The 9,178-nt window shown below is 47.1% G+C and overlaps 1 long non-coding RNA gene across 1 annotated transcript; it reads right to left on the minus strand.

The window, feature by feature from the left end:
- Positions 1–2,694: 2,694 nt before the first annotated feature.
- Positions 2,695–6,272, minus strand: LOC140421470 (uncharacterized). Its single transcript, XR_011946804.1, has 2 exons — positions 6,231–6,272; positions 2,695–4,342 (listed from the first exon to the last, which is right to left on the minus strand). It is a non-coding gene; the product is annotated as an uncharacterized lncRNA (long non-coding RNA).
- Positions 6,273–9,178: the final 2,906 nt, after the last annotated feature.

Below are 9,178 nucleotides of genomic sequence, written 5' to 3' on the forward strand. Positions count from 1 at the left end.
CACTCTTTATGTGAGATCATAACATCATGGCCCTTAGTTCTGGCCTGAATTTATTTGGTAGACTCTGCTTCTACCACTACAGGCAGATCGCAAATAAATACATTTGTCTCTGTTCCATTGAGTCTACAGCACAGGGCCAGGCTGGTCAGAGCAATTGGTCTGTATCAGTATTTATGCAACACAATGTCAACAATACATAATACATTTCCCCTTTTTACTCTTTTGAGCAACAGACTATGGGTCAAAGTAACAAATCAAACAATTGAATTAAGTGAGTTGGAGAAGCCCTTTAAAGGGACAACAAAAATCTAAACCCCCCGAAGGATAGTTACAAACTTCAAATCATGCTGTGGTTCTGGGGGAAATGAAGAGCTGCAACCCCCGCGGTGCCCACCGATCATGGAAATTCTCAGCCGTGCCGGCAGACACCACGTGCTCTCTCCAGGGACACCCGGCTGTGAACATAGCCGTGGAAGAGCGGCGACACCCCCCCAGCCTAAACCTGTTAATGGCCAGTTTGGCCAGGCTCAGAGTTCCACCTTCTCACCACTCAGGCTGAAGAGGTTTCTCATCAAATCCCGATTAGATTGGCTCATTAGGCCTCAGCATTTCTTGCTGGGTGTAACCTGCCCATTCAGACATCATTCTGGCATACTCTCCTGCTTCTCCGGGCCTTCTCGATCCATCTTATAATATGGAGACATTAGCTCAACAATCCTATGAAGTAAACTTTAGTCTAGTCTCGTGTCACCGAGCTGAAATCCAGTCTTTCTCTGACACATTATTCTTAATGTCATCACGGACAGGTTAAGAATGAAAAAGTCAACTGTTAAGCAGTAATGATGTGGCGATGCCGGCGTTGGACTGGGGTGAGCACAGTAAGAAATCTTACGACACCAGGTTAAACTCCAACAGGTTTGAACAGTTCGGTCTATGGGGACAAAAATCACTTGTTCACCCTAACCTGTTGAGACCCCAATGAGTTCACATCTCACTGTCGTCACTGTTGTCAATCACACCCAGGACAGAACTGTGGTGGAGGGCCCGTACTATTTAGGTGCTGTATTAATTGACTTCATATATTTGTTACGTTGGCCCAATATTACCAGTCACAATCGGTTCGCAAAGCATGATTTATATCCCAATATAGATTTCAATGGCGGGTTAATCACCCAACATGCACTGCAGGTGAGAATGTGCGCGATCCACATTACACAACTTCGCACATGCGCAGAGTCCGGCTGTGACTGGAGCGGACTCAACACTGTGAAAGAACACCCCACTCAGGTCCACCCCACCCAACGTGCACATCCTTGGAGATGAAGGAGCAATTTAGCATGGCCGATCCACCTAACCTGCACGTCTTTGAACTGTGTGAGGAAACCGGACCACCCGGAGGAAACCCAAACAGACACGGGGAGAACGTGCAGTCTCCGCACTGTCACCCATCTGAAATGGGTGACCCCTTATTTTGCAACAGTGACCCCCTTGTTCCAGATTCTCCCACAAGAGGCAACATCCTCTCCACATCCACCCTGTCAAAACCCCTCAGGATCTTATATCGTCCAATCCAGGTTTTACCCAAAACTTTAAATCTGTGTCTCGACTGCTTGTACGATCAGTGAATGGAAACAGAGTTTCTTTGTCCACCTGATCGAAACCTGGCATAATCCTGTGTCCCTGAATCAAATCTCCCCTCAACCTCCTTTGCTTCCTGAAGAGTGGTGACCAGAGCTTTATAAAGATTTGTAGAATAGAATTAGAACCATAGAATTCCTACAGTGCAGAAGGAGGCCATTCGGCCCATCGAGTCTGCACAGACCCTCCAAAACGGCACCCCACTCAGGACCACTCCTCCACCCTATCCCCGTAACCCGATCTAACGTTTGGACACTCAGGGGAAATCTTTTAGAATGGCCAATCCACCTAACCTGGACGTCTTTGGACTGTGGGAGAAAACCGGAACACCCGGAACCCGGAAGGAACCCACTTAGACACGTGGAGGAAGTGCAAACTCCACACAGTCACCCAAGGCCGGAATCGAACCCCCTCCCTTAGATCTCCAGTCAGCCTCTCTTCGAATGAAAAGAGCCCGTTTCTCTAATCTCTCCTGGTAACTAAAGCCTCTCTTCCCTGGGATCATCTCAGTGAATCTCTTCTACACCTCTCCATGGCCTTGACATTCTTCCTGGTGTAAGATCCCCAAAACCTGATCTAATATTCCAACTGCAGCCTCACCAATGATTTGTACAGATTTACATGACCTCTGTCCGTTTTGTACTCCACACCCAGAATTATAAAACTTTGGATCCATTGTGAATTTTAAACACTTTATCAACTTGTCCTGCCACACTTGAAAGTTTGTGTATCTGAAACTCCTTTTAGGGTTTTGGAGACATTAACATAACATGGCTGAAATACATTGACATCCAAAGTCTGATATAATGTGTGTTATGGGACAGAGAAGTTTAATCTGAATTAGAAACTCAAGCAGGCTCTTCACTGCAGACAGGTCACCGTGGAAACGCTGATCAGACATTCCATTCCACAGAATCGACTCATTGGAAACTCGAATCGGATCGGGTGGGGCGGGGGGGGCGGCCAGCGGGCGTGGGGGGGGGGGGGGGCCCGAGGACAGAGTTGTCTGTTATTAACCTCACCATAAACCGAAACGAGAGTGAATAATGGAACAGATTAAATTCTAATGTGTGATGTTTATAGCTACAGTAATGGAATTATCAGAAATAATAGAATTAACAGGCAGGGTAGTTTAGGGAGAATGAGGAAATAACTAAAGAAACGTAACTGCTGGGAACCAGAGAATGTGTCCTTGTAAATCACAGATTAGAGAAATTCCTGCTGTCTTTTCCTCACTTGCTGCATGAACTGTGTTCCGTACTGGGCCCCAAACCTCAGGAAAGATACATTGCACTTGGTAACAGTCCAGTACAGATTGACCATGATGAAGTGAGGCTGGTGAACTGAGTGAGTCCCTTCCCACACACGGAGAACATTAACGGTCACTCCTCAGTGTGAACAGGTCGATGAATCTCCAGGTCTGATTAAATCCTTTCCACAATCCCCAGATTTCCAAGATCTCTCCCCAGTGTGACTACATATCGTTCGAAAGGTCAGATAATCGGCTAAAACATCATCTACATTCAGACCACGTGAACTGTTTCTCCACACATTGAACAGGGCTCTTTGCTTCCATGGTTAAAGGCTGATGATGTTCATGGCCATGGAGGGATTTGACAACATGAATGCAAATTTTATAATGGAGGCATTGCTCAGTCAGAGCCAGTGTAGGTCAGTGAGCACAGGGGTGATGGTGAACAGGACTTGGTGTGAGAAAACACACAGTCAGCAGAGTTTTGGATGATCTCCCATTTCCATGTGGGGTGAATGGGAGGCTGGACAGGAATGTATTGGAATCAAGTCTAAAGGTAACAGGGGCATGGATGAGGTTTCAGCAGCAGCTGGTGTGGGAGTGGACAGGTGACATTATGGAGACTGAAATATCTGGTATTAGTGATGGTGTGGATATGGGGTCAGAAACTCATCTTGGGGTCAAATCTGACACGGAGGTTGTGCAGAGTGTGGTTCAGCCTCAGACAGTTCCCAGGGAGAGGGATGAACTCGGGAGTTCGGGAACGGAATTTCTAATGGTGACTGAAGACAATGGCTTTGGTATTCCCAATTTTTAATTGGAGGAAATTTCTGCTCATCCAGTACCGGATGTGGGATAAGCAGTTTGATCATTCAGTAACAGTGGAGGAATGGCGAGGGGTGAGGTAGAGCTGAGTGTTGTCAGTGTACATGTGAAAACTAACACTTTTGGATGATGTCACCTCGTGGCAGCATTTGAATGGTCTCTTGTCAGTGTGAACTCTTTGATGGGACACCTGATCCCGAGAACTTTTAAAGCACTTCCTGCATTTAAAAGGTCTCTCATCATTGTGAATCTGCTGGTGTGTCAGCAGTTGGGATGAATGAGTGAATCCCTTCCCACACTCTGGGCAGGTGAAAGGCTTCTCCCCAGTGTGAATGTGTCGATGGGTTGCCAGGTCAGATGGGTAATTGAACGCTTTGCCACAGTCCCCACATTTCCATGGTTTCTCCCTGCTGTGACTGCGCTTGTGTTTTGACAGGCCAGATAATCGGCTGAAGCTTCGTCCACACACAGAACACGTGTACGGTTTCTCCCCACTGTGAACTGTGCTTTTTTCTTCCATGTTCAAAATCTGATGATATTTAGGTTACGATCAGTTACACGACTGTCAGATTTTGATGTGGTGCTTGGTTGGAGTTTCCCAATTGCACATCCTTCCCTGCTGATACCCTGTGAAATTGATTTAAAACAGAAAAAAGGGAGTGAGAGAGATCCCACAGAAACACAAAGGCAGCTTGTGAAGCTGAGCTGAATGAATCTGGTAACTTGTGGGGCCGACACTGGGACAAAGTGACCACGAAAACTGTTGAACCTTTTGTGAAAAGTGAACTAGTTTGTTAATGTCCTTCAGGGAAGGAAACCTGCCCCCCGGCCTGAGCCCACACAAGGCTCGGGCCTCTGCAAGAACACAAGAAATAGGAGCAGAAGTAGACCATTCGGCCCATCGAACCTGCTCTGCCATTGAACACGATTGTGGCTGATCTCAGTCTTCAATTCCACTTTCCCATTAGCTCTCTGCGTCCTTTGACTTCCTGAGAGACCAAAAATCTCACCATCTCAGCCTTATATATATATTCACTGATGGTCACAGTAATTTCATTGCAGTGTTAACGTAAGCCTACTTGTGACAATAATGATTATTAACATCCACAACCCTCTGGGCTAGAGAATTTAATATGAGAAACAGAGTGAGAGAGAAAGAGAGTGAGTAGTGGGGAGAGAGAAAATCAAAAAGATTGATGGAAAGGGAGAGAGTGAGAAAGGAGTGAGGGTAACAGCAAGCAATGGACCAACAACTGAATCACAATTTGACAGATTCATCCTGAACCCTGAACCTCCACCACCTGGATGGAGCAGGACAGCAGATGTATGTGAACATCACCACCTGCAAGTTCCTTTCCAAGACACACACTGTTGAACTGATCTGACATCCAGGACTGGATGAGCAGAACTTTTCTCCATTTAAATATTGACAAGACTGAACCCATTCCCTTTCATCCCCGCTACAAACTCCAGTCCCTTGCCACCAATTCCATCCCTGTCCAATGTCTGAGGCTGAAGCAGACTGTTCACAACCATAGTGAAATATTTCACCCCTAGATGAGCTCTTGACCACATATCCACACTCACCAAGATTGCAGATTTCCACCTCAGGAACACAGCTCGACTCCACCTTTGTCTCTGTTCATCTGCTGCAGAAACCATCATCCATTTTTCTGTTACCACTTAACCAAATTATTCCAACGCACTCGCAGCCGGACTACAACATTAAACAACCCCCTCCACCCCATCCCAAACTCTGCTACCCATGTGCTTACTCACACCAGCCCCTGTGCCCACAGGTCTGCAAATGCTTCCTTTTAAAAGGCACACAGAAGTTTAAATTTCTCATTCTTTTCCTCCATGATAATGATCATCCTGATCACTGTAATCTCCTCCACACACACCCCTTTGAGATCGCTGCACTCATTTAATTCCAGCCACTTGAGAATTCTTGATTTTAATCTCTCCACCATTACTGAGTTGCCAAGGCCTCAATTTCAGGAATTTCCTCCTTAAAACTCTCCGACTCAATTTCTTCCATTAAGATTCTCCTTCAAATCTAATATCTCCTCATGCGGCTCAGTGTCAATTGTTATTTTGCAACGTTTCTCTGAGTCTTAAAAGTTATATTCTGTTCAAGTCACAATATAAATTCGAGTTATTGTCACTGCCCTCGGCATATATTCTGCCCCATAAATAAGAATTTGTAACTCAGAGTGAAAGTCTGTCATGAAGACAAATTACAAAAATGTTGCCCCCAACAATGATGGCGACTGAGCCTGCGCTCTGCTGCTCGTGCCCCAATAAAGATGGTGGGTGCGGGTGCGCACTACTGCCAGTGAGCCAAATAACGAGGGCGGGTGCATAGTTTGGTCTGTAACAAAGCTGCAGCCTCCGCTCAGATACTCAGGTATCGGTGGTTTATTTTGTCAGATGTTCAGTTTATATAACATGTTTACGAAGCGTGCCTAACAACCCGCATGATCCAGCTCTCCCTCCGTCCCGCCATTCCCACCTTCACGGATTGTGGATCCGAGAAAGAAACTTTTCTGCGTCGCCATTAATCACAGTGCGCATGCTTCACTCGGCCCAGTCCCGCCCCTGATTCACTCCGATTGGCTGGAGGACCAGTCACTTCCGCCCCCCCCTCCCGGACCCGTCCACTCTTCTCCTATTGGTCGCGCGATGCTGTCAACCATTGTCCGGGCATTATGAGGTGTCAGGTGAGAGGTCAGTGTTGGGGGCGGGGTTTACAAATCCCGAGTGCGGCCCCAGAGCTGAACAATGAACATTCTCCACTCTCACTGTCCGCCACTTCCGGCTTCTCTCCACAAACAATCTCACAGAGACCAGGGGGGAGACACTGACCCAGTGACAATGTCACTGCATTAGTCACCCAGAGAGACAGGAAAATGTTCTGGGGACATTACATTAATAAAATCTGGAATTTAAAGTTAGTCTCAGTGATGGTGACTTAGGGTCACTGAGAAAATCTCCAATGTCACTGGATTAGGTCAAAAAGGCAGAACGTAGGAAACTAGTTAGTTTAAAGCCTGTTGTTGGGAAACTGTTAGAATCTGTTATTGAGGAAGCAGTATCTGGACATTTGGAAAGTCAAACTGCAATCCATCAGAGTCAGCGTGGTTTTGTGAAGGGTATATCGTGTTTGACTCATTTCTTGCAGTTCTTGGAAGATGTAACAAGCCAAGTGGATAATGGGGTCCTGTCGATGTATTTTGACTCCCAGAATACATTTGATAAAGTGTCACACAAAAGGTAATAATCAAGGTAAAATCCCACGGGGTTGAGAGATATTAGCTTGGATAGAGGATTGGCTAACCAACAGACAACAGAGTGGGGTTAGATTTATTGACACATGTACTGAAGAAAAATGTTTTTACCCAGAGGGTGGTGAGGGTCTGTAATGCACTGCCTAGGAGGGTGGTAGAGACGGTTGTCTCACATCCTCTAAAAAAGTACCTGGATGAAGACTGGCACGTCATAACATTAAAGGCTATGAGCCAAGTGCTGGCAAATGGGATTAGGTAGGTGGGTCAGGTTTATCATGTGTCGGTGCAAACTCGATGGACCGAAGGGCCTCTCCTGCACTGTGAAATAAATGAAATGAAAATTGCTTATTGTCACAAGTAGGCTTCAAATGAAGTTACTGTGAAAAGCCCCTAGTCGCCACATTCTGGCGCTTGTTCGGGGAGGCTGGTAACGGAATTGAACCATGCTGCTGGCCTGCCCAGTGTGCTAAACCAGCCCTTCTGTGTTGCTGATGATACAAAGTTCGGTGGCATCACAGACAGCATAGATGATTGCATTATATTGCAAGAAGATATTGACAGACAAGGTCAATGGGCAAGATTGTGGTAATGTAAACAAGTGTGAGGTTATCTGTTTGGAACCAAAAAAGGATAGAACTGAGTACTTTCTAAATGGAAGGAGGTTAAGTATAGTGGAGGTCCAAAGAGATTTGGGGTTCATAGAATCTATGGCACGGAGACCGGCCCTTCGGCCCAAACCGGTCCATGCCAACCAAAGAGTTCATCTAGGTCAATCCCATTTGCCTGCATTTGGCCCATATCCCTCTGAACCTTTCCGAACCATGTATCTGTCCAAATGCCTTTACAATCTTGTCAATGTCCCTGCCTCAACTACTTCCTCCGGCAGCTCATTCCGTACTATCCTCTGTGTAAAACCATTGCTCCTTAGGTTCCCATTAATTCTTTCCCCTCTGAACTTAAACCAAAGCCTCTAGTTCTCGATTCCCCAACCCTGAGAAAAAGACTGAGTGTATTCACCCTGTCCACGCCTCTCATGATCTTATACATCTCGATAAGATCACCCCTCAGTCTCCTACGCTCCAAAGATAAAGGTCCTGGCCTGTCCAATCTCTCCCTTTCACTCAGTCTCTTGAGTCCTGGCAACATCCTTGTAAATCTCTTCTTCACTCTCTCCAGTTTAATAACATCTTTCCCATAGCAAAGCAGCCAAAACTGAACACAATACTCCAGGTGCGACCTCACCAACGTCCTGTACAACTGCAACATAACTTCCCAACTTTTATACTCAGTGCCCTGACTGATGAAGGCCAGCATTCCAAAAGCCTTCAGAGAATTTGCAGTGCAGGAGGAGGCTATTCGGCCCATCGAGTCTGCACCGGCCCTTACTCAAGCCCACTTATCTACCCTATCCCCGTAACCCAGTAACTCCCACTTAACCTTTTTTTTGGACACTAAGGGCAATTTAGCAAGGCCAGTCCACCGAACCCGCACATCTTTAGACTGTTGGAGGAAACTAGAGAACACACGCAGACACGGGGAGAACGTGCATACTCTGCACAGACAGTGACCCAGCTGGGAATCGAACGGGGGACGCTGGAGCTGTGAAGCACCTGTGATAACCACTGTGCTACCGTGCTGCCCTATCTACCTGTGACTCCACCTTTAGAGAACCGTGCACCTGAACTCCAAGATCCTTCTGTTCCATGATACACCCTCAGGCCTTACCATTCACTGTGAAAGTCCGACCTTGATTTCTGAAATGTAATTCCTCACACTTATCTGAATTGAATTCCATTTGCCATTTCTCGGCCCACTTTCCCATCTGCTCAAGAGCCTGCTGCAATTTTTGATAACCTTCCTCACTGCCGACAATACCACCTATTTTAGTGTCATCTGCAAACTTACTGATCTAGGGCGTCATTCTCCGACCCCCCGCCGGGTCGGAGAATGGCCGTTGGCCGCCGTGAATCCCGCCCCCGCCCCCGCCGAAGTCTCCGCTCCCGGAGATTGGGCGGGGGCGGGAATCCAGCCGCGCCGGTTGGCGGGACCCCCCGCTGGATTCTCCGGCCCGGATGGGCCGAAGTCCCGCCCAGGAATTGCCTGTCCCGCCGACGTAAATCAAAGCTGGTATTTACCGGCGGGACCAGGCAGCGTGGGCGGGCTCCGGGGTCCT

Source organism: Scyliorhinus torazame, chromosome 5 (assembly GCF_047496885.1).
Source record: "Scyliorhinus torazame isolate Kashiwa2021f chromosome 5, sScyTor2.1, whole genome shotgun sequence".
In the NCBI taxonomy this organism is placed as follows: domain Eukaryota; kingdom Metazoa; phylum Chordata; class Chondrichthyes; order Carcharhiniformes; family Scyliorhinidae; genus Scyliorhinus; species Scyliorhinus torazame.